This window comes from Urocitellus parryii, chromosome 2, assembly GCF_045843805.1.
Source record: "Urocitellus parryii isolate mUroPar1 chromosome 2, mUroPar1.hap1, whole genome shotgun sequence".
Lineage (NCBI taxonomy): Eukaryota > Metazoa > Chordata > Mammalia > Rodentia > Sciuridae > Urocitellus > Urocitellus parryii.
Window position 1 is genome coordinate 37690492 of NC_135532.1, and position 27388 is coordinate 37717879.

General features: G+C 32.9%; 1 long non-coding RNA gene across 1 annotated transcript in view; it reads left to right on the forward strand.

Moving 5' to 3' along the window:
- The first annotated feature begins 3628 nt into the window (after positions 1 to 3628).
- The window catches only part of LOC113186258 (uncharacterized), a 31123-nt gene continuing 7363 nt past the window's right edge, over positions 3629 to 27388 (forward strand). The window contains exons 1-3 of the long non-coding RNA XR_003301259.2: positions 3629 to 3782; positions 9374 to 9468; positions 16542 to 16607. This is a non-coding gene — a long non-coding RNA (uncharacterized LOC113186258). The remainder of the gene's footprint in view (positions 3783 to 9373; positions 9469 to 16541; positions 16608 to 27388) is intronic.

Genomic DNA, 27388 nt, shown 5'->3' on the forward strand with positions numbered 1-27388 from the left:
CATCACTGAAAGTCAGATGGATATCATGTGGTTCCAAATGAGATACTCAGAGGAGACAATATTACCTATGCAATAGTCCAGATGAGAGTGCATAATTTCAATCCAGTCATGAGGAAACATTAAACACAAAATGAGGAACATTCAACTAAAAAGAGAGTAGAGGGAGAAGCTGAATATTAAGTTAAATGTTCTAAATAAGTTAATTTTCTTCAAATATGTCAAAGTCATAAGACAATGAATCAAAAGATGAAAGTTTCATAAAGAAAAGGAGGCTAAAGAGATATGACCACTGGTGCAGAACCTAAGACTGGATCCGGTAAAGGAGGGGGATATGCTATAAAGGATCAACTTATCAAATTTGAATATGGATAATAAAGTATTGTTTCAGTGTAAATTTATGAAGGGGTGAGGGGCCAGAATCTTATAGCCTAATGGAAAATGGTTGAGGAAAAAATGTGATATAAAATTACATATATATGAAAAGAAAGAACTCACCCATGTATAAAAGCAAGCAAATTATATAGATTTTTAAAACTATTTTTATTTTTGGAAATTTTTTGAAAATTTGAAATTATTACCAATGTAAAAGGTTCAAAAAAATGAGTCTACTTCAGAGAAACAAGACCAACATGAAAGTAAAAGGAACTTTAAAAATTCTGCTAAACAGATTGTTTTCAAAATGCTCACTAGTATGTATTGTTTTCAAGTGATTTTTTAGAATGTTTTCTTCTTTTAATTTTTTTATTTTTTATTTATATAAATAAAAAATATGACTGTTTTCTTCTTTTAAGGGTATCCATTTAAAAAAAAAAATGAACAGACTGGGCTGGGGTTGTGGTTCAGTGGTACAGTGCTTGCCTAGCATGCATGAGGCATTGGGTTCAATCCTCAGCACCACAAAAAATAAAATAAAGATATTGTATCCACCTAAAACTAAAAAATAAATATTAAAAAAATGAACAGACCTACAGCTTTCACAGTTTTATCCAAATACGTTAATATGTTGAAGCTAATATTCCATCAGTTGTATTCAACTTATTAGAAAATAGTAGGGAGTAGGGAGTACAGAAATTGAAAACTTCTATTCTCCACACTACCCATATTTACCATTCATTTGCTGGTGATTGCAATCCAGTTTGCAGAATTAAAGCCCAGATTTTAAACTATGACTTCAGTTCTTATGACAAGAAGCATATGCAGAGACACAAATTGGGAGGGCAGAAAGGGGTAGAGAAGAGATGATTGATTAACTCTTACTGTATTGAAGAAAGAATGCTGAAAACTTAAGCTTACAGAGTTCTTTCTTCTCATAAAGTATATGATTTTTTTGGAGTTTTAAATTCTGGGCAGATAATCCTTACTAATTTCTTACCCATGAGTTTAATAGTCTGAAGTAAAAGGCTCCCCCCTCCCTTTTTTTCCCCCTTGAGATTTAACTCAGGAATTTGCACCCCCTTGTGGTCAAACATAAAATTCTTAGCTTTGGAAAGATCTTTTTTTTTTCCCCAGTTGGACTTTTTGTTCAAGAACAGGAATTGTTCCTCCTATTTTAGCAAATCAAGAAGCTTTAGTGGAAGATTTCTGGTTTGTTAAATAATATTTTAAACAAAATGAGACTTAAATATGAAAGCCACCTCTACAAAAGGTGCAAAATGGAGATTCAAACTCAGGAAGTTTGGCTTCAGATTTGATCCACTTAAATAGTTCATAAAAGTGTCAGAGAGAGATAAGACAAATATACTCTGCCATGTTAATTGTTGATAATTTGAAAATGCTAAAAGCCATTTCTTTTTCCAAATATACCTCAATAATACAAACCATGCTAGCCTTCTCCCATTTCCTTACTTCTTTGTACTTCAGGTAGTCATACTCATTGTCTTATTCAACCCTGACAATAATGGGATATGTGTTTTTGTACTCAGTTATAGTTCATCTCGAATTGTCTTATAACAAAAACTGGGACAAAAAAAGTTAATATCCCAGATTTTAGACTGCTGGATTCCTTAGAAAATCCATTTTGGGAGCTGGGCACCATGGCCCAGTACTGTAATCCCAGCTACTTGTGAGGCTAAGTAAGAAGATCCTAAATTTTGAGGCCAACCTGGACGATATGGTAGACCCTGTCTCAAAAAAAAAAAAAAAAAAAAAAATCAATCCACTTTGTGTTTAAGGAAAAAGTAGGCAATCAACAATAATCTTAAAATACAATCATAAGAACAGTTAGTTGGTTTTGTTTCATCTTAACCAGCTTGATGTCAAGTATGATAAATCTCCCAAGAAAATGATTAGATGATATTTTTAAGGAAGATATTAAAATATTGACAATTTTAGTATCATTTATTGTCCTATCATAGCGTCCAGTTTTTGAAGATGGACACGGGTTTGCATGAGTCTTTACTTCTACTTAGTTGTAAGACTTTGGGGCAGATTTCTTAATATGAGTGTATGTCATAATCTGCAAAATGATGATAATATCTACTTCATAGGGCTGTTTTAAGTAATAAAGGAGCTTAATCCAGAAAGCGTTTTTTCAGCACAGTGAGGAGTACAGTCAATACGTGGTGACTTACTACTTTTTTTTTTTTTTGCGTTGCGTTGCACAACGGGAACCCGTCTCTGCTGGATTCAGTAATTTAACACGCCATTATAAAAACATCATTCTAAATGACATCCAAAGACTGCCCATTCCTATCTCCAAAACAGAACTGAAAGTCTACGGACAAGTAAGGTGGTAAGAAAAACTGGATTTGATGAAAATGGCTTAGTAACAAGCACCCTAGGGCGGAGAAGGGCTCCAGCAAACTTAAGTAATCATTAACTCCAGGCTGGGGCGTGCGCGCGCGCACACACACACACACCACAGGGGACGGAAAACCACGCCTCCTGTGTACTCGGATTGGATCCTACAGTGCTAAGTGGCCCGAGTTCCAGAATCTGACAGACGCGGACTCATCCACGTGTTTGGTACCTGTGCTACCTCCGGCAGATTATTTAACGTTCCCAATCATTGGTTTCCTGGTCTTAACCGAGAATAATAACAGTTCCTACCTCGTGAGGCTGTCCCGTGGCTTAAGTGCAATAGCTCTGATAAAGCTCTGGCTTACAGCAAGAGCTCTACACAGCGGCGGGGCTGTTTTAAGTACACGTGTATCCAACACATGATCTCAAGAGGCACATTCCGTTGTCCGTAGTTTAGCAAGACGTTTTTCTTCTAGCCTAAGCTGGACCCTAATTTGTTTACCTCCAACGGTAGACTGACTGCCTGTCTCCTGACAAGCATCTGTGGACTCTCGGGCCCACAGTCTGTAAGGTCACTCCAGTCCACGGCCGTACAAAGGCGCTGCACGCACGCGCAAGAAAAGCCGCAAGAGAACGGCAGCCGAGGAAGCTAAGTGTGAGCTGCGAACAACCATGCGTCTGCGCATGTACAAGGTGTGTGTAAGGGAGGGGATGAGGGTAGGAGTTTACGCATGCGCAAATGTCGGGACAAGGGGGTGGTAAGAGGTGGTATTGACAGCTGTGGAGGCAGCCCGCGTTCCCGGCATGCCCCGGGGCGGCGGGGTTGGCTCTAACGAATTTGAATGAAGAGCCTCAGCGCTTTCGGCGCCATTTTCGAGTGATGCCTGATCTCATCAATCTAGCGGGAGAGACGGGATAACCTGTCTGAAAGTATAGTACCACTAGCGCTCCGCCGAAAAACCACTAAAAAAAAAAAAAAAATCACCAAAAATAACTTGGAGCAAAAGACAATCCGCGAAGCTTCGCCAGGGTTGACGCAGTGGGTAAGAGCTTGAAGTAGAACGGGACTCGGAAGGTGGCAGTGGTGGGACCGGCAGGCGTTGAGGAGTCCAGGGAGTGGGCGCTGGGTTAACCCTCACTTTAAACGTGAAAAATTCCAGGAGATAGGATTTTGGGTGACTTGGGCGCCTGCGAGTGGGCGGTGGCGGCGGAATGTGGCGGGAGCGCGGTGAGACGGAGCTGGGGGGGAGGGGAGCTGTAGTTTGAGCGGGACCGGGACGGCTGCGGCCGAGCAGCCGCCGCCCAGCCGACCTGTCAGCAAGACCCCCCGCCCGGGGCCGGGGACAGGGCGCCGCGGGGTCTCGGCAGGGCCGCGACTCCTTGACAGGAGGGGACGCGCGCCCCTCCCCCGTTTCCGAACAGAGCCGCCTTTTCCCGTAGTTTTCCCTGTCCGCTGAAGGCCGTCTTCTAACGAGAAACTTGAGTCGACGGAAAATTCAGGACCCAGAGTACGGGTGCCTTCGGTGGGTGGTGGCCCATAGTGCCCCCGCCTAGTCCTCGGCACCCAGCCATGCATGTTGTCGTCTTTTGACGCTTAAACGTGAGGTGCCCTAGGAAGGAGTCAGCCCGGGCCGCGCTCCCCCCGCGCGACGTCCCGGTGCGGTCTTCTTAGAGAGGGGTCGGACTGCCGCGCCCCGAGCTCGCGAGCAGGGCTCCGGGCGGTCGGGGCAGGCTTCGGAGGTGGTAGCGGGCTCCTAGCAAAGATGCTGGGACTTTCGCTTCTGGCTCGGATTTTTGTTATTTACTCTCGCGACGTTGTCCTTCCTCGAGGGGGAGGGGTGTTGGGGTGAGATGAAAGATGGGGCTGCGAGCTAGCAATTTCCTTCTCCTGACTATTTCCTTCTCTAAGTCGCACTCTTCTTAGAAGACTTTTTCCTTCTCCAGTCCTTGAAACATCCGAAGGGGAAAAAAGCAATCTGTGAAACCATACTGGTATTCTCCGGAAAACTCTTTACCAGGGCAACTTAACGGTAATTTTGCAATCCCCACCTTTTCTTGGGAACTGAGGCGGAGGAGAGAGGGGTTGTTGGTCTTTCCCTTCAGTGTTTTTTTCCCCCTTATCTATTTGTTTTTATCAACCTCTAGTCGACAGCTCTTAAATAAAGCAAGCCATTGACGGCTTTAACTTTAGGTAATACTTTAGAGATAATAACTTCTGTAAAAATTCTATTAGATCTTGAATTCTTTTTCCACAATGAGGCACACTTAGATTAAAATCCCTTTGCTTGTGTGATGTTTTGCGTGTGGGGCGCGCCGCGCACTGGGTTGCAAATATTCTGGAGATGATTTTTGTAGCAGCTATTCAGTTATTTGCAAAGAGGAATAAAACTTCTTGGGAACCGCAGTATCACTTTAGGACAGCCAGCCTAAAGTTTTCCCCTCTGTAATTAATAGAACGATTGATTTCGTATATTTCAATGAAGATTAGGGACCCGCCCTCGCTTAGAACCTTTCCCGATGGAGAATAGGATAGAGCAATGTGATGTTTTTCAAACTGTTTAACGGAGCTCCCCAAACACCCGACTTCTTATCCCCTGATTGGCTGGAAGGAAGCGGGACTGGGGGGTTTGAATATTGAACTCTGGATTATAATTCTCGACCTACTGAAAAATTATACTTTTAGTTGGAGAACCATGGAAATAGTTAGAAAACGTTAAAACGGGGAATTTAAATAAAAATTGGTGTTTAACATTTTCTTCTCCCACTAAAGGCTTTCGGGTGGCTCTGAAATGTATATGAAAAGTAAAACTGAAGAGGCTATTTTCGCAAAACTGAATTTCTGCTGACAGAAATTGCAAGACATATATTTGCCCCTGTTTTTTATTGGTTAAAAACTGAGTGAAGGATTTAGGTTTTTGTGGTGTTGGGGTTTTTTTTCTTTTGATAAAAAAGTTTCATCTTAAACTACTTGTAATTGTTGGATGCAGATGACGGGAGAATCGTTTCTTTTATTTTGATGAAAAAACTAATTTTTTAAAATGCTACATGATCTTTTCCACATTTCCCATAAGAATTGGATATATTTAAAACTTTTAACTTCTGTTTTAATATATATATATATATATATATATATATATATATATATATATATATTTAGCTAATTCAGCCATTGTAGAAGACTTAAATTTTTAATTTACAAGACATTAATGTTTCTTAAGTTAGATGATACAACAGGTAAGTATGTACAGGTGCGTATGTTATTGCATTCCATTGATAAATTCATTACAAAGAAATATATGCATCAGTGTGGTTGTTTTTATTTGGTTGGTTTTTCGTTGATTTTGTTTAATGTTGCTCGAGGCAGCCATCAACATATTTCTATTTATTACCAAACTTGTCATTCCATTTAATTGCATCTTGATAAGAGTTGGTGTGGTTTTTCAAAGAAAAGCTATAAACTCGCTGATAAACAGTTGTAGATGTTTTTAAAGAGAATTTTTAAAAATTTAACAGACATTTATATAATTTTATGAATAGTTGTTGAAATTTATAGTTTGCATTTTCAAAATACGTATTGTTAGAAAATATTAAAATGAAAACATGACAAATCTCTGTAGGACTTTAAATATAATTTACATTAATAAGTGGTGTAGCTGAGTTTAATAATTGTGATAACTGAATGCATCCATATTCATTACCTTTTTTCAAAGGTGTTTATTTTGGATCATTTCATGAATATTTCATAAAAAGAATTAATCATCCTCTATAAAATTGGATTTAATGAAATTGTAGATGTCATTTCTGTTTTAAATATAATTATATCACCCAGGACTGGTAGGTTTTACTTTTTACTGATTTTTTTATTTTAATTTTCATTCAAATATTGTGACTGGTAGAGTGTTTTGGGGAGGTTTTAAATTCCATCAGTCTGATTAAGTTTAGCCACTTGTTTTTTTTTTTTTTTTTTTTGTGATTTGGTTTATGGGATTTTGTTTGTTTTGAGGATGATGAGTGAAGGATTGTTTTGTGTGATTTTAAAATAAGTGATGGATTCTTTTCTTTAAAATACTTAAAGCTTTAGAACACACTAGTGCCTAACTAAAATTCACAGCCTTCGAAGTATTTTCCCTTCTTGTGATGTTAGATAAGAGGAAGATTTTAGTTTTAGATTTGTGAACATGAGTTCCAACTGGTATGTATTTTTAATGTTTATATGCAGTTATCCCTTTTTTCTATAAAAAGATAGTTCTGTGAGTGTGCGAGCGTATGTGCGCTATTGTAAGAAATACAAAAATCATTTGCTACCATAGAAAAAAATGATGGAAAATGGTACTGCTACAATAGCTCATCTTTTTTCAATACTGGATTTACATACTGTGGGGAGAAGGGAACAAGAAAAGGTACCAGCCTTCCTGTTTCATTTATTTGCCATTTATATACTGTTTTTTAAAAATTCAAGTAAAAGTCTAACTTTAGACTTTTTTTTAATGCTGTTAACTTGTCTTCATTGTGTGTTTACAAAATGTAGCCTCAGGTATTTGTATGTAACACTACATGTTTTCTAATCAGATTAATATCAGTTTTAATGTTTATCAGGATTGACAAGTAAGGATGAAAATTGCAAAGTAGTTGTAATATTTTGGATCCCTTATGTTTTGTTTTATGAAGTCTTGTGTATATTTTATTTATTTATTTATTTATTCGTATTTAGTAACTATTCATGATGTCACAAAATACTTCAATCCAAAAATATTGGTCAGTTGATTTTGGTTTACAAAAAGAAAAAAATTCCCCAGAAATATTAGGTATTTCTGATATATGACACATAAGCTTTCACCAATTACATTGTAAATTTGTCTCTAATTTTAAAATAGTACTGACCCAAAATGGCTCTTGCTTTTTTTTTCTTTTGTTTAATGACATTTAATTCCCACATTGATTTATTTTTAACCCCTTTTAGGAGAAACAGGTTATTGGTCTATTTATAACTAGAACACACATCTTAGAAAGAATTGTCAAAATATAGATATAGTTTTGTCTTTTTTTTTTTTAATTGAACAAACTTAGGCTTGTGCTTTGCAACTAATTTTGGCCGGCCTATAAGTAGAACTAAAACTTAAGACTTTTAAAAATTTTGTGGCCCAAAATCTCATAAGGCCAGAGGAAATCAGTAATAAAATACTACTGTATTTCAAATAAGTATTGAAAGTGAGATTGAGAATTTAATTTTAAGAATAACAGGTAACAGTTTTAAATGAATTTTAAAGTGGTTGTGTTAATGAAAGTCACAACATTAATTTTAGAATATCATATTACTAATATTTGTGAATATATCACCTGATTGTTTGCTTATATAAATGACTGTGGTAGGATATGGGAAGGGGCTAGGATTTTTTTTTTGTTTTTCCTGAATTAGAAATGATTTAAAGGCTCTTCCTTTTAGAAAAAGAAGTTTCAAACATTGGAATCAATATATTAAATGCATACATACATACATATTGGAGTTTTATACTTAATTATTTCGAATTGAGTTATGAGAAATTTAATACACTTTTACTTAACCTGTCATTTGACTAAAGAATGTTTGCACTGAAAAGACTTATAGTTGTTTCTAAATATAAATAATAAGCTATAATAGATTTTAGTTTTACTATTTGAAGGTTTTTTTAATAATCACCTTTTTTTTAATCACACATTTGGTTCAAAATTTATCTTTATATCCAAACCTCTTTTGTTCCTTATTATCTAGTATTTTTTTGTTTCACTACTATTTAAAAACTTATATTACAGTGTTTAAAATTTAACATTTAGGTTTTTACTATTTTCCTTCTATAATTTCTAAACTTAAGATACCTTAATTTTTAAGAGTACTCAAATATAGAAAACTATCTCTAATACTATGTAGAAATTGCCTCTTACTCATTAAGATTCAGAAAGGTGCAACAAAATGACAAAACTACTTATATACATTGTTACATCTCATTTATACTTGGAAACATTAAAAACTATGTGATCTAGAAGTGGTCCATTTATTATAAATATTTGTTTATTTTTAAAATAAATTCTAAATTTCAAATTGTTAAAACTGTAATGTATTGAAATGTTTGGAAATGTTATTATTCGCTCAGGTTTGGCAAAAGACTAAAATTTAACATAATGGCACTTTCAATAATTATTAATACATTTGACAATTTGAGGGAAAAGGTAGTTAACTTTTGTCCCTATGTCTTAGTAATTTTTTTAAATTGTGTGGATTTTGAGTTTTAGAAACACAAACTATATTTCTGATATTTTCCTTAAAAAGTCCCCCTTTACCAATCCTTCACAGATATCTACATACATAAACTCATTCACACCTCTTTGAAAGTGAATGCCCTAAAGAGAAATGAAAACAGAAACATATTAATCTGACTTCTTTGAAGAAGCTTCAGATAATAAAGCATATCACAGGTGTTTATAATCAAGTTATTTCTGTTTTAAAAATATCATATTCCTGTTGGGACTTCTTTGAACATTGGCAGGATTGGGATCATTTTGAAAACATTACCTTTGTGTTCAGGGATCAGTTGTGGAACTGAAGGAAACAAATCTGTTCAATGTCTTCATGCTATAATACATGACATTTTTATTGCAGGTTTTGACCTTTAGGAAAGAGCCAATTCTGGAAAACAACCTAACTTCTTTGATTGAATACACACATAACGCTTTGGAACATGATAGGAGATTAAGGTATAATAACATATTTTAAAAGCATATAATTTTATATATTTGCAATGTAATTGGACTTGTCAAATGGTAACATTAAAACTTTGGGGTAAACTAAAATCAGTAAATAAAGAATTAAAAGAAATTATCATGTGAAGTGACCCATATTAAGTTGTCTTGCTTATTAAACTCCAGATTTTTAAATATAGATTATATTCTCATGGTATTGTATTAAGATCTAATTCTTTTATTTATTCCCAACATAAGTATATATAATAACTTTTTTCTCAAGAATATTATTACAGTGTGTATAATAATTAAATTTGTAGTAGACTTTTCTTATAAAATGGAGGGTTTAAGTCAAATGAAATTTGATGTTTGGCTTTTTTAACAGGTAGAGAGACAGTTTTAGATAAGATTAATGAGAATATTTTAAATAAGAGAATTTAAAATTTCCAAGTACTATCCTAATCAAAAGTAGCAATTTGGCTGAAACTGAAAAACTCACTTTCTTAAGCAGAAACTAGTATCTTACTCATAGATACTCTGATTATTAGTTGTTCATATAAAAAGTTGCAACCTCTTTAATAAAATTGTAGAATACCTAAACCTCCAATGACTTTTGTCTTAACCTCCAAAATACTTTATCCCAGAACCATTTTTCTGGCATATTTATTTTCTTTGATTTTTACAGCGTTAGTTGAAAAATTCATATAGTATTTAGCTAATGCAATTTTGTTATCTAAATTGTAACCTGGTATAGTGAAAATGAACTTACTGAACAGTGAACAGTTTTACTAAGTATTACTTGGTTAGTTATATATATAAATTTTTTTAATGCTATTTGCTAAATAGTTACTAAAATACAACATACTACAATTTTTCTTTAAATTTTTTCATGTAAAAAGTATTTACTTTATACACTTCAGATACAAGAAATCCCAAAAGTTTGTTTTTATAAGAAAAAGTAATTTGGTCTTAGAGTAAGTTAATTATGATTATGATCATAGAACTGCTTCAAATTTAAACAGTGTAAAAATTTTAAAACATTCTCTGATGTGTTTAAGAATGTTTGAACATTGTAATACTTATCAAAATACCAAAAACTGAAATTTGATTTTTTTGTATTATTAGATGTTAGAAAATTCAGGAATGTGAATATTAACAGAATAAATAAAATGTTACATTTTAATAAAAATCAGTTTAGAAGTTCTGGTACTTTTATATTGGTGGCATCATACTGTAAAGTGGTTGTTGGAGATAAATAAAAAATAAAGAATGTCTTCGTACCTTTGGTTTTAGAATATTATAAAGAAGCAGTTTATTTTTAATTGGACAAATAGAAATAAAATTTTCCCATCTCACTTAACCAGTGTTTTCCAGGTTAGAGAGAATAAAGATGAAACTGAAAAATGTTTATACCAGTTTAATTTGTAATTTTCAATCCATTATATTTGACATGGCTTTAATGAGTTTCAGGAAAAGCCAACAGTATATGAGTTTGTATTGTAGATAAAGATATAAATCACAGAGCTGTTCCTAATTTAGAGAATTTGAATTGTGATCTTTAAAAGTGTCAGAACTTATTATTTGGACACAACAATTTAGCATCATCATTATTTTTTCTACGGTTACATACTCTGTCTTATAAACTAATAAGCTTTTTAAACAATTTAATATTAAAAGAATCAATGTAGATATTAACCATTTTATTATATTTGGTTACTTTTCACAGGGTAAGGAACTTTAACCTAATTAGTAGTATATGTTACTTTAGAAGGCAGTTAATAAAAATTGGCTTTTACTCTTATGTGTGATTGAGTCTCTCCTAACCACCCCTTTAAAACTTGGATTGTTGTGATTTGGCAAATCTGATTATCTAATTAAGCTTAGATGTAGTTCATTATGTCAGAATTTGGGTGAAGAAATTTATTGTGTTAATTTTTTTTTTCAGTGATAGATTTGTATCTCATTTGTACAATATTTATTTAAATTTTTGGTTAAATGCCTAAGGAATTTAAATAAAATTCACTTTCAATAAAAATTCTTCATTGTAAAATACAGTTATACTGTCACTCTTTCTGTCTTACTGAAAAAGTTTTTTTAGAATATTTGAATAAACTAGATGTAATTTAACATATCTACAGATGAAGGAACTTGGAATTATTCATTGTTTGTGATGTATAAATATAAAATATTTTAAGCAATTTGTCAATTACGATATTTTTCTTTGATAAAGGTTTTAGAATGTTGCTGAGGATTTGTGAAATAATAGATATAATTACCTTTTTTAGTTTAAAATTTTTAAAAAGCTTATTGAACCAATTTTGTATGTATTTTTGTGTGTTTTTGCAAATAACACCCGTAACCTATTTCTATTGTTTGTCTTCAAATAAGACTTAATGTATCAAAATTAATATTTTCTGATCAGCATTTTTCAAAAGGAAACATTTAATTAATGTGAGGATTTTAAATTTTTATTCAATATCATGTTGAGGTAGAATTTCTGTTCTCATCACTACAAACCACATTTTTAAAATTACATTAGCATATTATTAAAGTTGGTTTTACTTTCTTATTTTTGTGGTTAGAATCACTTGGAGGAAAAACTTGCAGTATCTTTCATATGCGTTTTCTGAAAATAACTCATTTCCATTTTTAAATAAATTTTAAGAAACTCTTTAGTTTTTGTTTTTTCTATTGACAACTTTTCATACTAAATAAATATATGCAGTTTTCTTGTTAGACTGTCATCTTCAGAAATATTTATTTTTACCATTAACAATATTTCTTACTGAGCCAAGCAGAAAAAAAATACTTTTCAATTGTGATAAAAATGAAAGGTTGAAGTTGGCTGTTGTTTTTTACAAAATATCTGAATTTAAAACATTGCTGTTCATACTTTTTTATTATTTAAATTTGCCAGCCAATTCTGTATAGATTTGTTTGTTTTATAATATTTTCCAGATTTTTTTGACTTTATATTTTTCTGAATTAAAAATTGCTTACGGTGCTAAAAGATGACTCTCATTTAAACTTAAGTTTATATATAGGTCTATAAGTAGCATATTGTATTTAAAGGTAATTTAACAGAATAAATATTTCTATTTCTGTTTTTCATTATTTGCTGCTATGTACTTACCAAGTTTTTAGTTCTATATTACCCATTTAAAGTAGATAAATTGCTTGTGGAAATTTTTTTTTTAATTGTTGGGAATTTTTGTTAAATCTTTATGGCTAAACTTATTCTTTGCTAATAGTGTCTAAAGTCAAACATATGGTGGTGATTAGATATGTGGTACCTAGAAGGGAGCTAGTGGCATTTTATAAACAAAATATAATTTCATTTCTTGATTGAAGTTTGAACACTTTATTTCCTAGGGAATAGTTAGGGAGGGTACTCTCTTTATGCATTCACCCTGACAAATGGCTAAAAACTCTTTCAGAGAATTTGTTAATTGAGCAGTTAAATCTAAACTAAGGAGCTGAATATTATTATTTATTTTTTCCTTAGATATTATAAATTCTCTTTCTAACCAAAACATGAATTTTGTCTTTTCTTCACTTTCTATCTCTTTTTAAGGAAAAAAATATATTTTTTAAAAAACAATTTGTCTAGTGCTATAAGCAAACTTGGTAAGTAGGTTTAGCCTGAACCAGTTTTTTTTTTTCCCTCTGTATTAGTTGCATGCAATTTTGTCAACTTGCTGCTTAAGCAGCAGAAGCAGCAACAGTGAACAAACAAGTATTACTACCACATCCCTTGTTCTTGCCCGTTCCAGCTGGGAGCAAGGGCTAGGAGATTGCTGCTGCCTGTCAGCTGTTCTACAGAATAGCATCAATATGCAGAAATGATCGTCAAAGAAGCCTGCACCCATCATTTTTTACAGGCCAGGTGGAAGGACACAACTGTCTCTGTACCCATATATAATTTGTAGAATATATTCTTTGACAGAAAGATATTTTCTTCCCAATGCCTCATAAAGAGAAGATGCTATAGTTCTTAGGCTATTATTTTTTACTATTTACTGTGTGGGTTTAGTTCATTTTGTTTTAATTTAGATAATTTCATTTGTTTAGAATGGAATACTGACTTCCAGAAGTATATATAGTATGTTTCATGCTTTTCACTTTTTAACTGATATACTGGAAAAAAATAATAATTAGTTGCTGATACCACAAGTTACGAAAAAGAAAGGAAAGTTGACTATGGCACACAAGAGTGTATCTTTCACTTTGGGGCCATATTCTGAGCCTGTATTGTCTTTGTTTTATAGCATACTCTAAACAAGGTTAAATTCTTATTGATTTTGCTATAATTTTTAAAAATCCTATATTACTTAATGTTGTAAATAACTAGATACAAGGCAGACCACAGGTGAAAACTTCTCATTTTTTCTCATTATTAAATTTTTCTATTTCTATTACAAGGTTTGCTATGTCTCATTATTACAATAATGTCATGCCATATTCTAAATCTTTTTTATTAAATCTAAATTTAATTTCAAATAATATAAAAAGGTGTTCTCAATTTTACAATTTGAATTTATACAAAGTCAGACCTTCCTTAACCTAAATATTAAAATATTTTTTCCTTTTTTACATCTAAATGGTTCCAATAGATTATAGTTGCAAGAAAATAAATATTGGACTTCTATTAAGGTTCTGATTTCACTTGTAAAATTGTTGGTAGGAAACTACAGGTAACATTTTGTCTTAGTGTAAAAGCCTAATGTCCCAATTTGAAGCCTGCCATGTGCAATAGAATTATTTTTTAAAAGTAACCATAATTTCTTCCTGGTCATCTTCATTAAAATCATTCCTGATCAGGGGCTGGGGCTGGGGCTGGGGCTAGGGCTAGGGCTCAGCATAGAGCACTCGACTAACATGTGGGAGGTGCTGGGTTCAAGCCTCAGCACCACATAACAATAAATAAAATAAAGTTTTTTTTTAAAAAAAAAATCATTCCTGATCATACCCACTCTTAATGTTGTTTTTTTTTTTTTTTTGCCAATAATAGTAAACTCAGAATATTATTTCTCTGGTATTAGTACCAAAAAACTTGTGTCAGGATGTGCTTATTTAACTGAAATAATTAATGAGCTCACAGTCTATTCTGGCACTGTGAAGTCAAGCATATTCAACCATAAATTGAGATTTACTTTTTTTTTCCCCCCTGAGTTAGTGCTAGAGTAGCTTTTTAAAAATATGTCTATGTAACAGAGAACATATTAGTTACTATTGCCTACTTTTCACCAAAAAGTGAGTTATGTAATCCTTTATTTTGAAATACACCCTTTTTTTCCCCATTAGTTATAACTTAATGTGTGCGAACCACCTGTACCAGAATAGCTTGAAATAAAGCATTTTTCCAGACCTGCTATATCAGAACCTCTGGCAGAAGGGCTCAGGAATTTGTGGGTTTTACAAGCTTAAAGAGAGCTTTTTCTTCTTTTTAGGAGTATTACGTGAGAAACACTTCCTGAAATGAAAGGGGGAGGACTATCCACACCAATAAACCATTTACTTCTCTTGCATTTTTTCCTCTTTGGTCATTTTGGATCTGACTAAACTCAGTATTTAATTAATAATCATTTTTGTAACAATAGTATTGGTATTTCCTCAATCATGAGGAAAAACGCATTATCCGAGCTTTATTTTTTGCAAGTGCCTCTGGCCAAATTTTAGTCTATTATATTTGTTTGGAATTTTTAGTATTCTTATGTAAGATATATATTAGATGAAGGAATTGATCACATAAGAATTTTTTAAACATTCATATAGATAGTAGCTGTTTTTCTTAAATGTACTGTCAAGTGTTGTAAATATATGAAAAGGAGAACTTTTCATATGCTATTGTGGAAGAATTTAATTATAGTAAAGTTTAAAATACAGTAGACTTGAACTCAATACGTTCCTAGATGCTCTAGATAAACTCAGACATATGGAAAAAGAAGAATCTTATTTATGTTTTATAGGAAAAAAATTTTTGAAACCAGTAAAAATACTAAGCAACAAGAGAATGGTAAATTATGACACAGTCTCATGGTGAAATATATAGCTATTAAAATGAGAGCTATGTGTATCATCATGGATAACCTTCTTACACAAACAAAAACTACTTTATGGAGAAGTTATATTCGGTATAACATTATTGATTGGTGCTAACCAATAAAAGATCAGACGTCCATATGACACCATGTATATAAGCTTTTAAGGAGCAGAATTTGTAGTAACAGTACAAAAACATGCATAGGAGATACATCAAAATTAAGTTGGGCCAGACATGGTGGCGCACACCTGTAATCCCAGCAGTTTTCAAGTTCAAAGCCAGCCTCAGCAAAGACGAGGTGCTAACCAACTCGGTGAGACCCTGTTGCTAAATAAAATACAAAATAGGGCTGGTGATGTGGCTCAGTGGTAGAGGGCCCTTGAGTTCAATCCCCAGTACAAAAAAAAAAAAAATCAAGTAGGGGTTACATCTTAGGAAACAATGGCAAGTAATGACACCATGGAAACAATTTCTTCTTATCATTACCCTTTCATTTACTCTTTGATCTAGGCAATTTCACAACTGTATTTTCTTTAGTTTTACTCATAGCATCATAATATAATTTCAGTTTCCAGCTTACTTAAATAGAGTATAAATACAAAACTGGAAAGTTTTGTATTTATACTCTATTTATATATTACATAACAATATAATTCTTGAATTGGCAATATATAGACTGTAGATTTTGCAAATGTGTGTGTGAAATCTCAGGATATGATCGTGCATTAACTTAAAATACCTGCAATTATATGACGTCCTCCAGAAGCTCATCATGCTCTAAGTTAGACTTTGACTTTTAAACTTCTAAAAGGTAAAGTAATAGAAAAACAAATTTTAAAAACTAATTACAGTGCATGGGATTGAAATAGAGAAATGTTGCTTCTGGGTATTTATAATCTGATTTTTCTCTGATATAAGAAGATCAGAAAACAATGACTGTTAACCTCAGTTAAGTGTTCAGAAAACAATGACTGTCAACAATGTCAGTTAAATGTTCTAATTTCTGTGATCAAATTTTTAAAGTTTACTCTTATTTTTTCCCTAGGTTTAATAATGACAAAATGAAGACCACAATAAAACAGCCCCCTACTAGCCCAGGAATTCTTACTTTGTGAGTATTAATTCTGAGCCCATGTACCATTGCTATAAAAGTTAGTTTGGTATCATATTTAGGTTTGTTTCTGATCCTTTTTTTCTATTCATCCTAGAATGTTTACTTTTTACTCTCCCCCTTAGTCCTCTACACATTAAGGTTTGATGTTAGTTTAATATAATTTGGAGCAAGGATGTTGCCTTGGGTAAGTTTTCTGTCATCTCTGAGAGTCACAGTTAAAATCTTTTCCCTTCAAAGGAATTTACAAATAAGTAATGTTTGGTTTTTTAATAACTTTATTTTATATATTTATTTTTATGTGGTACTGAGGATCAACCCCCAGTGCCTCACATGTGCTAGGCAAGCGCTATACCACTGAGTCACAATCCTAGCCTTAAGTAGTGGTCTTTTTTATTGTCATTATCCAGGTTTATTGATCTTATGATTTTATAAATTGAGAGAATAGCCTCTTCACTTGAAATTTTTTTAAATTTGTTCTTACATTGCATTCAATTATACTTGAGACTTTTTTGTTAGGAGTTTTACATTTTGCTATTAAAACTTCAGGAAGGAGTAAACACCAGAAGGCAGTCCCTTTTTCTTCCTTTCATATATGCATTTGCAGTCCTCTTTCTTAGAATAAGAAACATTTTTCTCCTGATTCATTTAATTTTTGAGAATTTATAAATTTTATAATTCTAACAGGCTAGCTAAAATCATATATCTAGAAAAACTCATAGATCAAAGTCATGTTAAATAACACAGATGCTTACTTCCTAAAAGTATTTCATACCCTAAAATGAGTTACCAAAAAGATTCATTTCTATCCATTCCTTGAGTTAACTCTATCTCTAAAGAAATCTTAAACTGTTTCTGTTCTTGTTCCTGATGGTGTTGAGACATGGCCTTTTTAAATGAAAACTAGTGCTTCAGATGCTTTCCTTACATTATCTACACATTGCATTGGTGGCTCAGATCACATGTTTGTTGGTAGGTAATCTTTTGGTCATAAAAGATTGGCCATTCTACTCATAAGTAGTGAGAGTTCTTGGGGGAGAAAGGGTCATTTAAATATGAAAATAGTTAATAATGGGCTAGTTTGCAAAGGTAGCCAAATGCCATAGGTCATTTTCTTTTTTAATTTTTTTCCCTTCATATTTTTATCTCTGGAAAATTAGAATGGAAATATTCGCAAATCCCTAAAGAATTCTGTGTAAGCCAGGCTTGGGTTCATTAATTGGTCCCTTAGAAGCCAGTATAGCCTTTCTTCAACTTACCTCTTAGAAAAAGAAATATTTTTTATTGATATTGCGCTTGTACTGTAGACTGGAGAAGAGTCCACTTTTCAAAAAGAGAGAAGCTGAATACAGTGGCACACACCTGTAATTCTAACAACTCATGAGTCTAAGGCAGGAGGATCACAAATTCAAGGCCAGCCTTAGCAACTTAGCAAGACCCTCAACAATTTAGCAAAACCCTGTCTCAAAAAATAAAAATACTGCAAATATAGCTGTTGCAAAGCACCTCTGAATTCAATTTCCAGAATAAAAAAGAAAGAGGTATCATTTATCTTCTTGACTGACTTATAAGCACAGATGTCATATACTTTTTTTAAAAATATTTTTTTAGTTATAGATGCACACAATATCTTTATTTTATTTATTCTTATGTGGTGCTGAGGATCAAACCCAGTGCCTCACGCATGCAAGGCAAGCACTCTACCACTGAGCCACAAACCCAGCCCCCAGATGTCATTTTTTAACCCCATTTCATCTCCTTTATAAATTTCTAAGCAAACAGCCTTATTTGGCTCTTCTCCAGCATTTTTAATATGTCATTTGCAATATTCATCATTGGAATGCTTTCTCTTGGTGTTCTAGGTAGTATTCCTGGAATTCCACTAAATCATAGATTCTAAAATGATAAATAGGTCTATAATGATCATATGTTAAGTGTGTTTGTCCCCATTTCTCTTTTAGTGTTTATTTTAATGGCATAGTTGCTTTTAGAGAGTGATTTTTTTTTAATATTTATTTTTTAGTTGTAGTTAGAAACAATACCTTTATTTATTTATTTTTTATGTGGTACTGAGGATCGAACTAGTGCCACGCACGTGCTAGGCAAGCATTCTACCACTAAGCCACAACCCCAGCCCTAGAGAGTGATTTTTATAAATGAATGATTTTTATTTATTTGTGAAATTTGTGCCCAAAAAATGTGGCATAGTAGCATTCATATATTAAATACTGTCATAATTAAATAATGATAATATATTGGATTCATTTTTTCCAAATTAAGTAAAGAGATGGTATATTTTTCAAGTTTGATTTTGGATGAAAGATTTAAAATTTTGATGGCTAACAAAAAACTCAGAAATAGTTTTACCTTTTCTTTTTCTTCACTTTTTCCATTTTGAACTATTTTTATTCTTTATATTGCATTTTTGGATACATAAATCTTAAAAAATAAAAAAAAGATCTTAAAGACATTGACTTTCATAAATAGGGAAACTGGAGATAAAGCAGAAAATCCACCAATCCACCATTCAATGTCATCATTGTTGGTAGTCCTATAAAGTACTAAGGATAAAGAAAAAGTACTTCCTAATTCAGGAAACATTAAATGTGCCTGCTCTCAAAAGCTACTTAGTAAAAAGCGACAACTATTTCCCATGTAGGAAAATAGATAAGGTTTAGAAATGTTATTAAGTTAGCAATAAAACATTAACATGTCATTAAAGCAGTCTAGAAAATACTATCAGTGGTTGAATTATATGTAGTATAAATGTAATAAGACTGACTGGAAGTACTGAAAAAAAAAATCAGAATGTTTTTATCAGTGGGGCAGTAAGTAATTGATGGTAGGGTAAGTGATATAAAATCTGTTTTTCTTTCAATACAAATGTAATATAATTATCATGTACTAGACAACTGGAAATCTGTTTTTTAAAATATTTATTTTTTTAGTTGTAGTTGGACACAATATCTTTATTTTATTTATTATTATGTGATGCTGAAGATTGAACCCAGGGCCTCGCATGTGCTAGGCAAGCGCTCTACTGCTGAGCCATAATCCCAGCCCCTGGAAATCTATTTTTAATTCATTTGTGTAGGAAATTTAGTCTTATATAAATCACTGTCTGCATCACTCATGAGGAAATTTAATTATCGTGAATAATTTTTGTTTTAAGTGGGAATGTTTTCTGGGAGAAAGGTATGTGCCAAAAAGAAAAAAATAAATTGCTTATTTGGCAGTTAGATTAGTGGTGAAGGGTGTTCACAAGGATACCAGCTAATATCAGCATTTGGTAAAGAGGATATCATATAAACCTGATAAGATTAATTACTTTTAATTTAGTAAATACATACAGGTCCTTAAAGTTAAATATTGTTCTCTAATTTATGAACATAGGAAAAGTTTACAGTATGCCCTGTTTCTCATTGTTCTAGTAACTGCTATTTTTAGGAATTAGTGCTTAATCAAATATCATGTGTTCTTTATCCTCAAAACCTTATACGTTTGACATGTATATGTTTAACAGAATGATTGAGTTAAATCTGAGCTTTTTGGTTTAAATAATAGCTATATTTCTGCTTTAAGCAAAATCAGAGCCATAAAATTTTTGATTTTAGTGTAAAAATGATGAACTCTTTTTTTTCCCTCCATGAACAATTTCTCAGTTTCTATATGAATTCAAAGAAAAGTAATAGGGAATTTCTTATTTATGAAGTTATTTTGGATGTTTTCTTAGGAAAACTAAACAAGGCAGAATTTTATACCTTAGACCTGATTTAAATAGAAACTTACATATGCAAATATAATAAACTCTAGTGAATAGGGATTTCAAGCTTTGTGCATACATACAGTAAGTCACCTGGACATTTGATGTAAACTTGCCCTTACCTACTGTTCTGAAACTTGAGTTTTTAAATTAATCTCCATGTAAAAAAGAGAAATAAATTGATCAAGGAATTTAAATATATATTCACGTTTTAGAGGCCTGACTTGGCCTAAATTATTAGTTTCACTCTTCCTTTTATCTTCAGCAAATAAATTTATGCTTATTTTGGTTATTAAAACAAGTTTCTTTTTTATTATTAGTTGTTCAAAACATTACATAGCTCTTGACATATCATTAAAACAAGTTTCTTTAAAATATCTTCTATGATAGTGAGATTATTTGTAGTTAATTAATGAAAATGAAGTTTTGAAATATTTAATAGTATTTACTACAAAGAATGCCATGATTTTCCAGTGACTAGTCAAATTACCACTAGTCAAATTTTAGAACCCACATTTAAAAGTTTAGGAGAACATTAATATCAAAGAATATCTGGATTTCAATTTATTAATTTTTTTTCTTCAGTTTTTCATATCCTTAGGCTGGCTATTCAAGTTGATTCTTTATGCCACTGGTATTTGATGCCTCACTATTTAGAATTTTAAATTGGCAGTTTACCCTGCAAATCTTTAATAGGACAACTTAATAAAGTTCTTATGATGTGGAAATGTTACCCAAAGACCCCAATGTTAAATGAAGAATTGATGGCAAGCTTGTGGCACTGTTGGGAAATGATTGAACCTTTAAGAGGTGGGCCTATTGGAGAAAGTTGTGTTATTGGGGGCATGCCCTTCAAGAGAATATTGCAACCCTGATGCCTTCCTGTCTCCCTGAGTGCTTTTTGGCCACTATGAGGTGAACAGGCTTCCTCTTCCACATGTTCCCCCATGATATACTGTGCTTCTGTAGAGCCAACAGACCATGGATGGAAACCATTAAAAAATTTTTTTTTCCTTTAAGTTTTAGGTATTTTATCATGGCAACAGAAAGCTAAATAACGCAAAAATAAACTGAAATTTTCTGAAAGTCAAATTTTTTGTGTGGTGCTGGGGATCGAACCCAGAGCCTTGTGCATACAAGGCAAGCACTGTACCAACTGAGCTGTATCTCCAACCCCTAACAGTCAATTTTACTCTAAATAGATCTTATTTTTAGCCATGAAATATTAAGAAAGCCATTATCTTTTATTTTTATATTTATTTATTAATTTATTTTTTTAGTTGTCAATGGCCTTTGTTTTTTATTTATTTATATGTGGTGCTGAGGATGAAACTCAGGTCTCACACATGCTAAGCAAGTACTCCACCACTGAGCTACAACCCAGGCCCATAAATACACTTTAATATTATTGATTTTATTTATGTTGATGATAATTGATAGAAAATAAAATTATCATAACAGGGCAGTGTAGAACTTCATTCTTTGATCCCAGATAAATCTTCTAAAAATAGTTTTTATATCTTTTCTCTAGCCTGAACATAACCACCAGTTCCTTCCACTGGTTCTCATAAGCGTCAATTTTAGATCATATGTATCCTGTATATTCCACTTAAGTTGGCTGCATTTTGTGTTATTCCTTTTAAAACATTGTTTATAAAACCAGATCCAATATATTCAGTTTGGCCAAAGTACAAAGTATGGTGCATCTCTTTTGAATCAGGTGCTCCGGTAACACAACCTGATTGCACTGGTTTTTCTTTATCATTAACTTTGTTGCTTCATGTTGAACTGCTGCAGTCCACTAAAACACTTAAGTTTGTCAGAAATTTCAAATCATACTATAAAATCTAGGTTTGGCAGACATTTAATAAACACATCTATTCACTACTAGATATGCTTCTGTAAGTTTGTGATTGATTAAACAATCTAAATGACAGAGTTATGAAGTAGACATTAGTTGCCCCAGTTTTCAGAAGAGGAACCAGAAGGTTTATATATTGAAATAACCAAGATAGGAATTCACAAGGGTGAATTCCATCATATGTCTTTTGGCTTGAGATTGACTGTTCTGTCATTGCTGCCTCAATAAACTATGTCTGTTGCTTATTATATTGATAATAAGTTTTAAAATGTAGAAATTGACCAATGATTCTAATATAGTCAGGATGATTATATAGTTTAGGCAGCATGTCTAAAATTTCTGAATGTTAAATGTAATAATGCTTTATATAAACTATATGAGCTGATACTAGAGCACTTACAAGAAAGAAAGTAAATATGTCTAAACAAAAGAATGTTAATGGAAACAAAATTAGAATTGTAAATTATTTACAGAGAGGGGTAAAAATATAATTTGTGTTTTACTAGAATTGTACTAAATTCTGTTTTGTATTATAGAAAGAAAACTGAAAGTAAAGATTCTACTCAGGTCTATATTCAAGTTGACTTCTAAAGACAATTATCTTGGTGTCTCACCTTTCAAAATGAATTTTTTTTTTCACAATAGCATTAGAATGGAAAGTTGAGCTATATCGAAATCCAGTAAAAATAATTAACTGTTCACAGCCTAGAATGTAAACCACAAGACTTGAAACTATGACTGTTATATAGATAAAGACCAAGAACGGAACAGTATTGTTTTCTTTTTGTTTTTCTTTTTTCCTAGTAGCTCTTTCCTTTGGTTCTACATCTAATCATTAGGACTCTATCCATAGCTTTTCTTTTAATCAGTAAATTCAAAAGCAGAGATTTTAAGGAATAGAGGCACAGTATTTCCAGTGGACTAAGATACAGGAATAGAGAAATGACATGGACCACACCAGGAAACAATTGGCCATATAGCTAGTTCAGTTTGAATGTAGAGGTATGAGAAACCAGTTACTTACCCAACACAGTAATACCGAGAACAACTGTCTATATTCAAAATTTATTAGCTAATAGACAATTCAGCATCAGCTAGAAAAGTTGAGGTGAAAATCCACTGGGAAAAAAAATAGACAAATTGTCCTTAAAAGTAGGTGTAAATGGAAAGCGAGCTGTAATCCCAGTGGTTCAGGAAGCTGAGGCAGGAGGTTTTCAAGTTCCAAGCCAACCTCATCAATTTAGTGAGACCCTGTCTCAAAAGATAAAAAGGACTGGGGGGATGTGGGTCAGTGGTTAAGCTCCCTGGGGTTTAATCCCTGGTAACAACAACAACAAAAAGAAACAATGGAAATGGGAGTAGTGAATATTTTAGCCTCCAGCAGTAGCTTTAGTGAAGAGTCAAAAGATCTGGTAAGTATATTCAGTTTAGAGGGGAAAAGAACTAGAAAATAATTTTGTTCCTGCCGGGGTTGTGGCTCAGCGGTAGAGCACTTGCCTACCATGTAAAAGGCACTGAGTTCGAATCTCAGCACCACATATAAATATATAAAATAAAGGTCCATCAACAATTTTTTAAAAATCATTATTTAAAAAATAATAATTTTGTTGTATAAACACCTCAGTTCTTCAGGGGTAGCTTTGAAGAATCACAAACTGAAAGGATAATAACTGCAACCAAATGATCACTGATTTATTTCTTCCAATTTCATTCTTACCTAGTGACCAGGATGACCATGCTTAATCAATCTTTTGTCCTCTCATAAATATTTCATTAACTTCTCTAATATAGGGACCTTTTTTCTTAAACATATAACCACCATACTTGTCAATGCACTCACATATTAAGCCCTTATTTAAATATCCAGTTCCTGTTAAAATTTCTGATTGTTTCGGAAAGGTCTACATACTGTATTGGTTGTCATATTTCTTAAAAGAGAAACTTTAACTAGAATGGTAGCGTGTTTCCATTGGGAAGAAATAGGAAATAATAGATAAATCCTAGTATAGACATCAATACTCAGAAAAGTAGAGACTCTACTTAGGAAGTTTATTAATTAAACATAGGAAGTCTAGTTGAAATGTGACTATAGGTATAAGGCACTTAGGCCTAATTTTAAGGTGTAAAATTTAAAATGGCAAAGAAATAGATGAATTGAGATTGCAAATAATCAATTGGTTTTACTGGATGATTGATCACAAGAAAGTTGGTAATGCAATGTGAGATTCCAGATTCATGGGCTGCAGCCACAGTTCAAAAAAAAAAAAATTGCCGTGAGAGCAAACTGCAGACCCAAAGTGGGCTCAGGATCCTAAAGACCACCCAATCTTTGAGATCTGTCAAGAACAACTGCTCAAGAAACAAGCATCAGTTTATTTGGGAAATTGAGATTGAGATAAGAGAGGTAAACATACAGGATGGGCCACTGAGTAGCCCACCACTATCTCCAGAAGGAACTGCAATTTTTTATTTTATTTTTTTCCTGGTACCAGGGATTAAACCTCAGAGGCAGTGACCACTGAGCCACATCCCCATCCCTATTTGTATTTTATTTATTTTTTATTTTATTTTTTTTAATCTTTTTTTTTTTTTAAGAGAGAGAATTTTTAATATTTATTTTTTAGTTTTCGGCAGACACAACATCTCTGTATGTGGTGCTGAGGATCGAACCCGGGCCGCACGCATGCCAGGAGAGCGAGCTACCACTTGAGCCACGTCCCCAGCCCCCTTTTTGTATTTTATTTAGAGACAGGGTCTCCCTGTGTTGTTTAGTGCCTCACCATTGCCAGGCTGGCTTTGAACTCTTGATCCTCCAGCCTCAGCTTCCCAGAGCTGTTGGGATTACAGGCGTGTACCACTACGCCTGACATGATTAATTCTGACTCTTTTTTGTTTATTTTTTGTGGCACTGGGGATTGAATCCAGGGCCTTGTGCATGCGAGGCAAACACTCTACCAAATGATCTATATCTCTAGCTGGATGGCAAATTTTTTATATAACCAGGGGTTTATAACTGGTTTGAAATTAGCTGAATTTGGAAACCCTCCTCTAAAATCAGGAAGATACAGATGTTGGCCCCAGAAAGTCCCACTCTCTTTTGATTTGATTAGGAAGACTCCAGGGACTAGGAAGGAACCCAAACCTGTGAAATTCTTTCTTCCTTAGTCCTTGAATCTTTGGATGGTGTAAAGGTCACAAAATTCCCGCCTTCAGGGAATTTGTGGTGTTGTTACTGACTGGGAAGAGTCTTCTGGCCTGCATTTCTCCTGCAGATAACAGGTTGTTTTCTGAAAATGTAACAAATCCTATTGATTTAAGTTCAGAGTGGTCCCAAGTAAATTGCTTTTCAAAGGCAAGCAGGGGGGAAGGGTTCAGCACAATAGGCCCATACTATATAAAATTATACTTTTAACCTCACTTTCCCTAAGCTCATATCTGTCTGTTACCTATCAATTGACACAGGGTAAACACTGAGAATAATGGGTACATATTCATAATTAGAATACAAAAGAGCAAAAGACAAAATGTATTTAAGGAAAAAAATGTATGGCTAATAACACGTTATATTTTCATGATGCATTTCTTGATTGATATGGTATATTTGTAATTTAGACAAGTCTTAGGGAGTAGAGTCATCAAAACTTTTAGAAATATATGAAATGTTTGACTTCTGATTAGTTTAACTTTGGATGTAAGGAAAACAACATTTAGGGGGCTTATATCTAACCTCACTTTCTGAAGTAGATTGTTTTGGTTGAAATCTACTTCATAGATACTTGTTAAATAATTGTTCACCCATTCATTTTTCCATCAGAAGAAATTAAAGGAAATGTAGAAACAATATAAACTTTCAATCACATCAAAATTGGGGAGAGGGCCACTGGTGTTTGAGCCTTAGGCTTTATACATGCTTAGAAAAAACTCTACTCTGAACCACATCCCCAGCTAAAATAAACCTTATATCCACTTAAATTCAAAAACTTGGTTTTTAGGATTATAAACTGTATTCTTGGATTATATATGAATACTATTTCATTGCATGTCTGATCTTGACACTAGTTTTAAAGGAATCTTCTTTTATTAAATGTAGTCTATGTTTTTAAGTAATTATATCCAAGAAACAAAAGTAAAGCAAAAACAAATTTTAATCTGCCTTCTGTAAATTTTATTTACTTGGATATTTACTAAAGCTTTGAATTTTGTAATAGGGTAATGAAATAAAATGCCTTGATAGTAAAATTGTCATAGTTTAATTAGACCTCAAAACTTGGTCGTCCTTTACAGATTTAAATAGTAGCTGTTTTAAAATTTTCTTTTGGATACATTATTGAAATATAATACTACTTGTTCATTATTCTGTTCTTAAGCAAGGATAGTTATTCTGTGTCCTAGAGGCTAAAGCATAGCTGGTTCCCTAGAGCTTCAAGGGCAAAATTTGCAGCATATCAGAATTAAGAAATTACTAGGTTACACTAGGCTCTAGGTCCAATCACTAGCACTGCAAGAAAAGAAAAAGTAATTGCTATCACTAATTATGTTGATGCTGGATTAAAAGTAAAATTAAGCTGGGCACCACAGCACATACCTGCCATCCTAATTACTCAGGAGGCTGAAGCAGGAGAATCACAAATTCAAGGCTAGCCTGGGCAACTTAGACCTTTCTGAAAATAAAATTTAAAAGAGCTAGGGATGTAGCTCAAAGGTGGAACACTTCTGGTAAGGTTCAACCCCCAGAGCACAAAAAAAAAGAAAGAAAGAAAGAAAAACATTCAAAAAGCCTAAAGCAGTGTAGTTTCACAGAAGGATATTTTGTGCTAAGTATTTTAGCATATGGATATCCCTGTGCCATAGAAACAGTCTAAACTTGATTCAAAAGAAATGTTAATTTACTAAAGTGACCCCTTCTTGAAGTCATAGAGTAAGATCAACTTTGATAGCTGGTAGGTAGAAAATAATTGGAAAGGAAAAAGCAAACCTTAACCACTCTAGGAGATTATTGTTGCTGTTGAGCAAAAAGAAAGAGATATGTACCTTCTCTATTTACCTGGAATTCTTTCACTCAATCTTTCAATTTGCTCTTACGTTTAAATAAAAAATTTTCATATTTTCTTTCATATTTTCTTGTGGGAATAATTCTAATAATATAAATTTATCAGG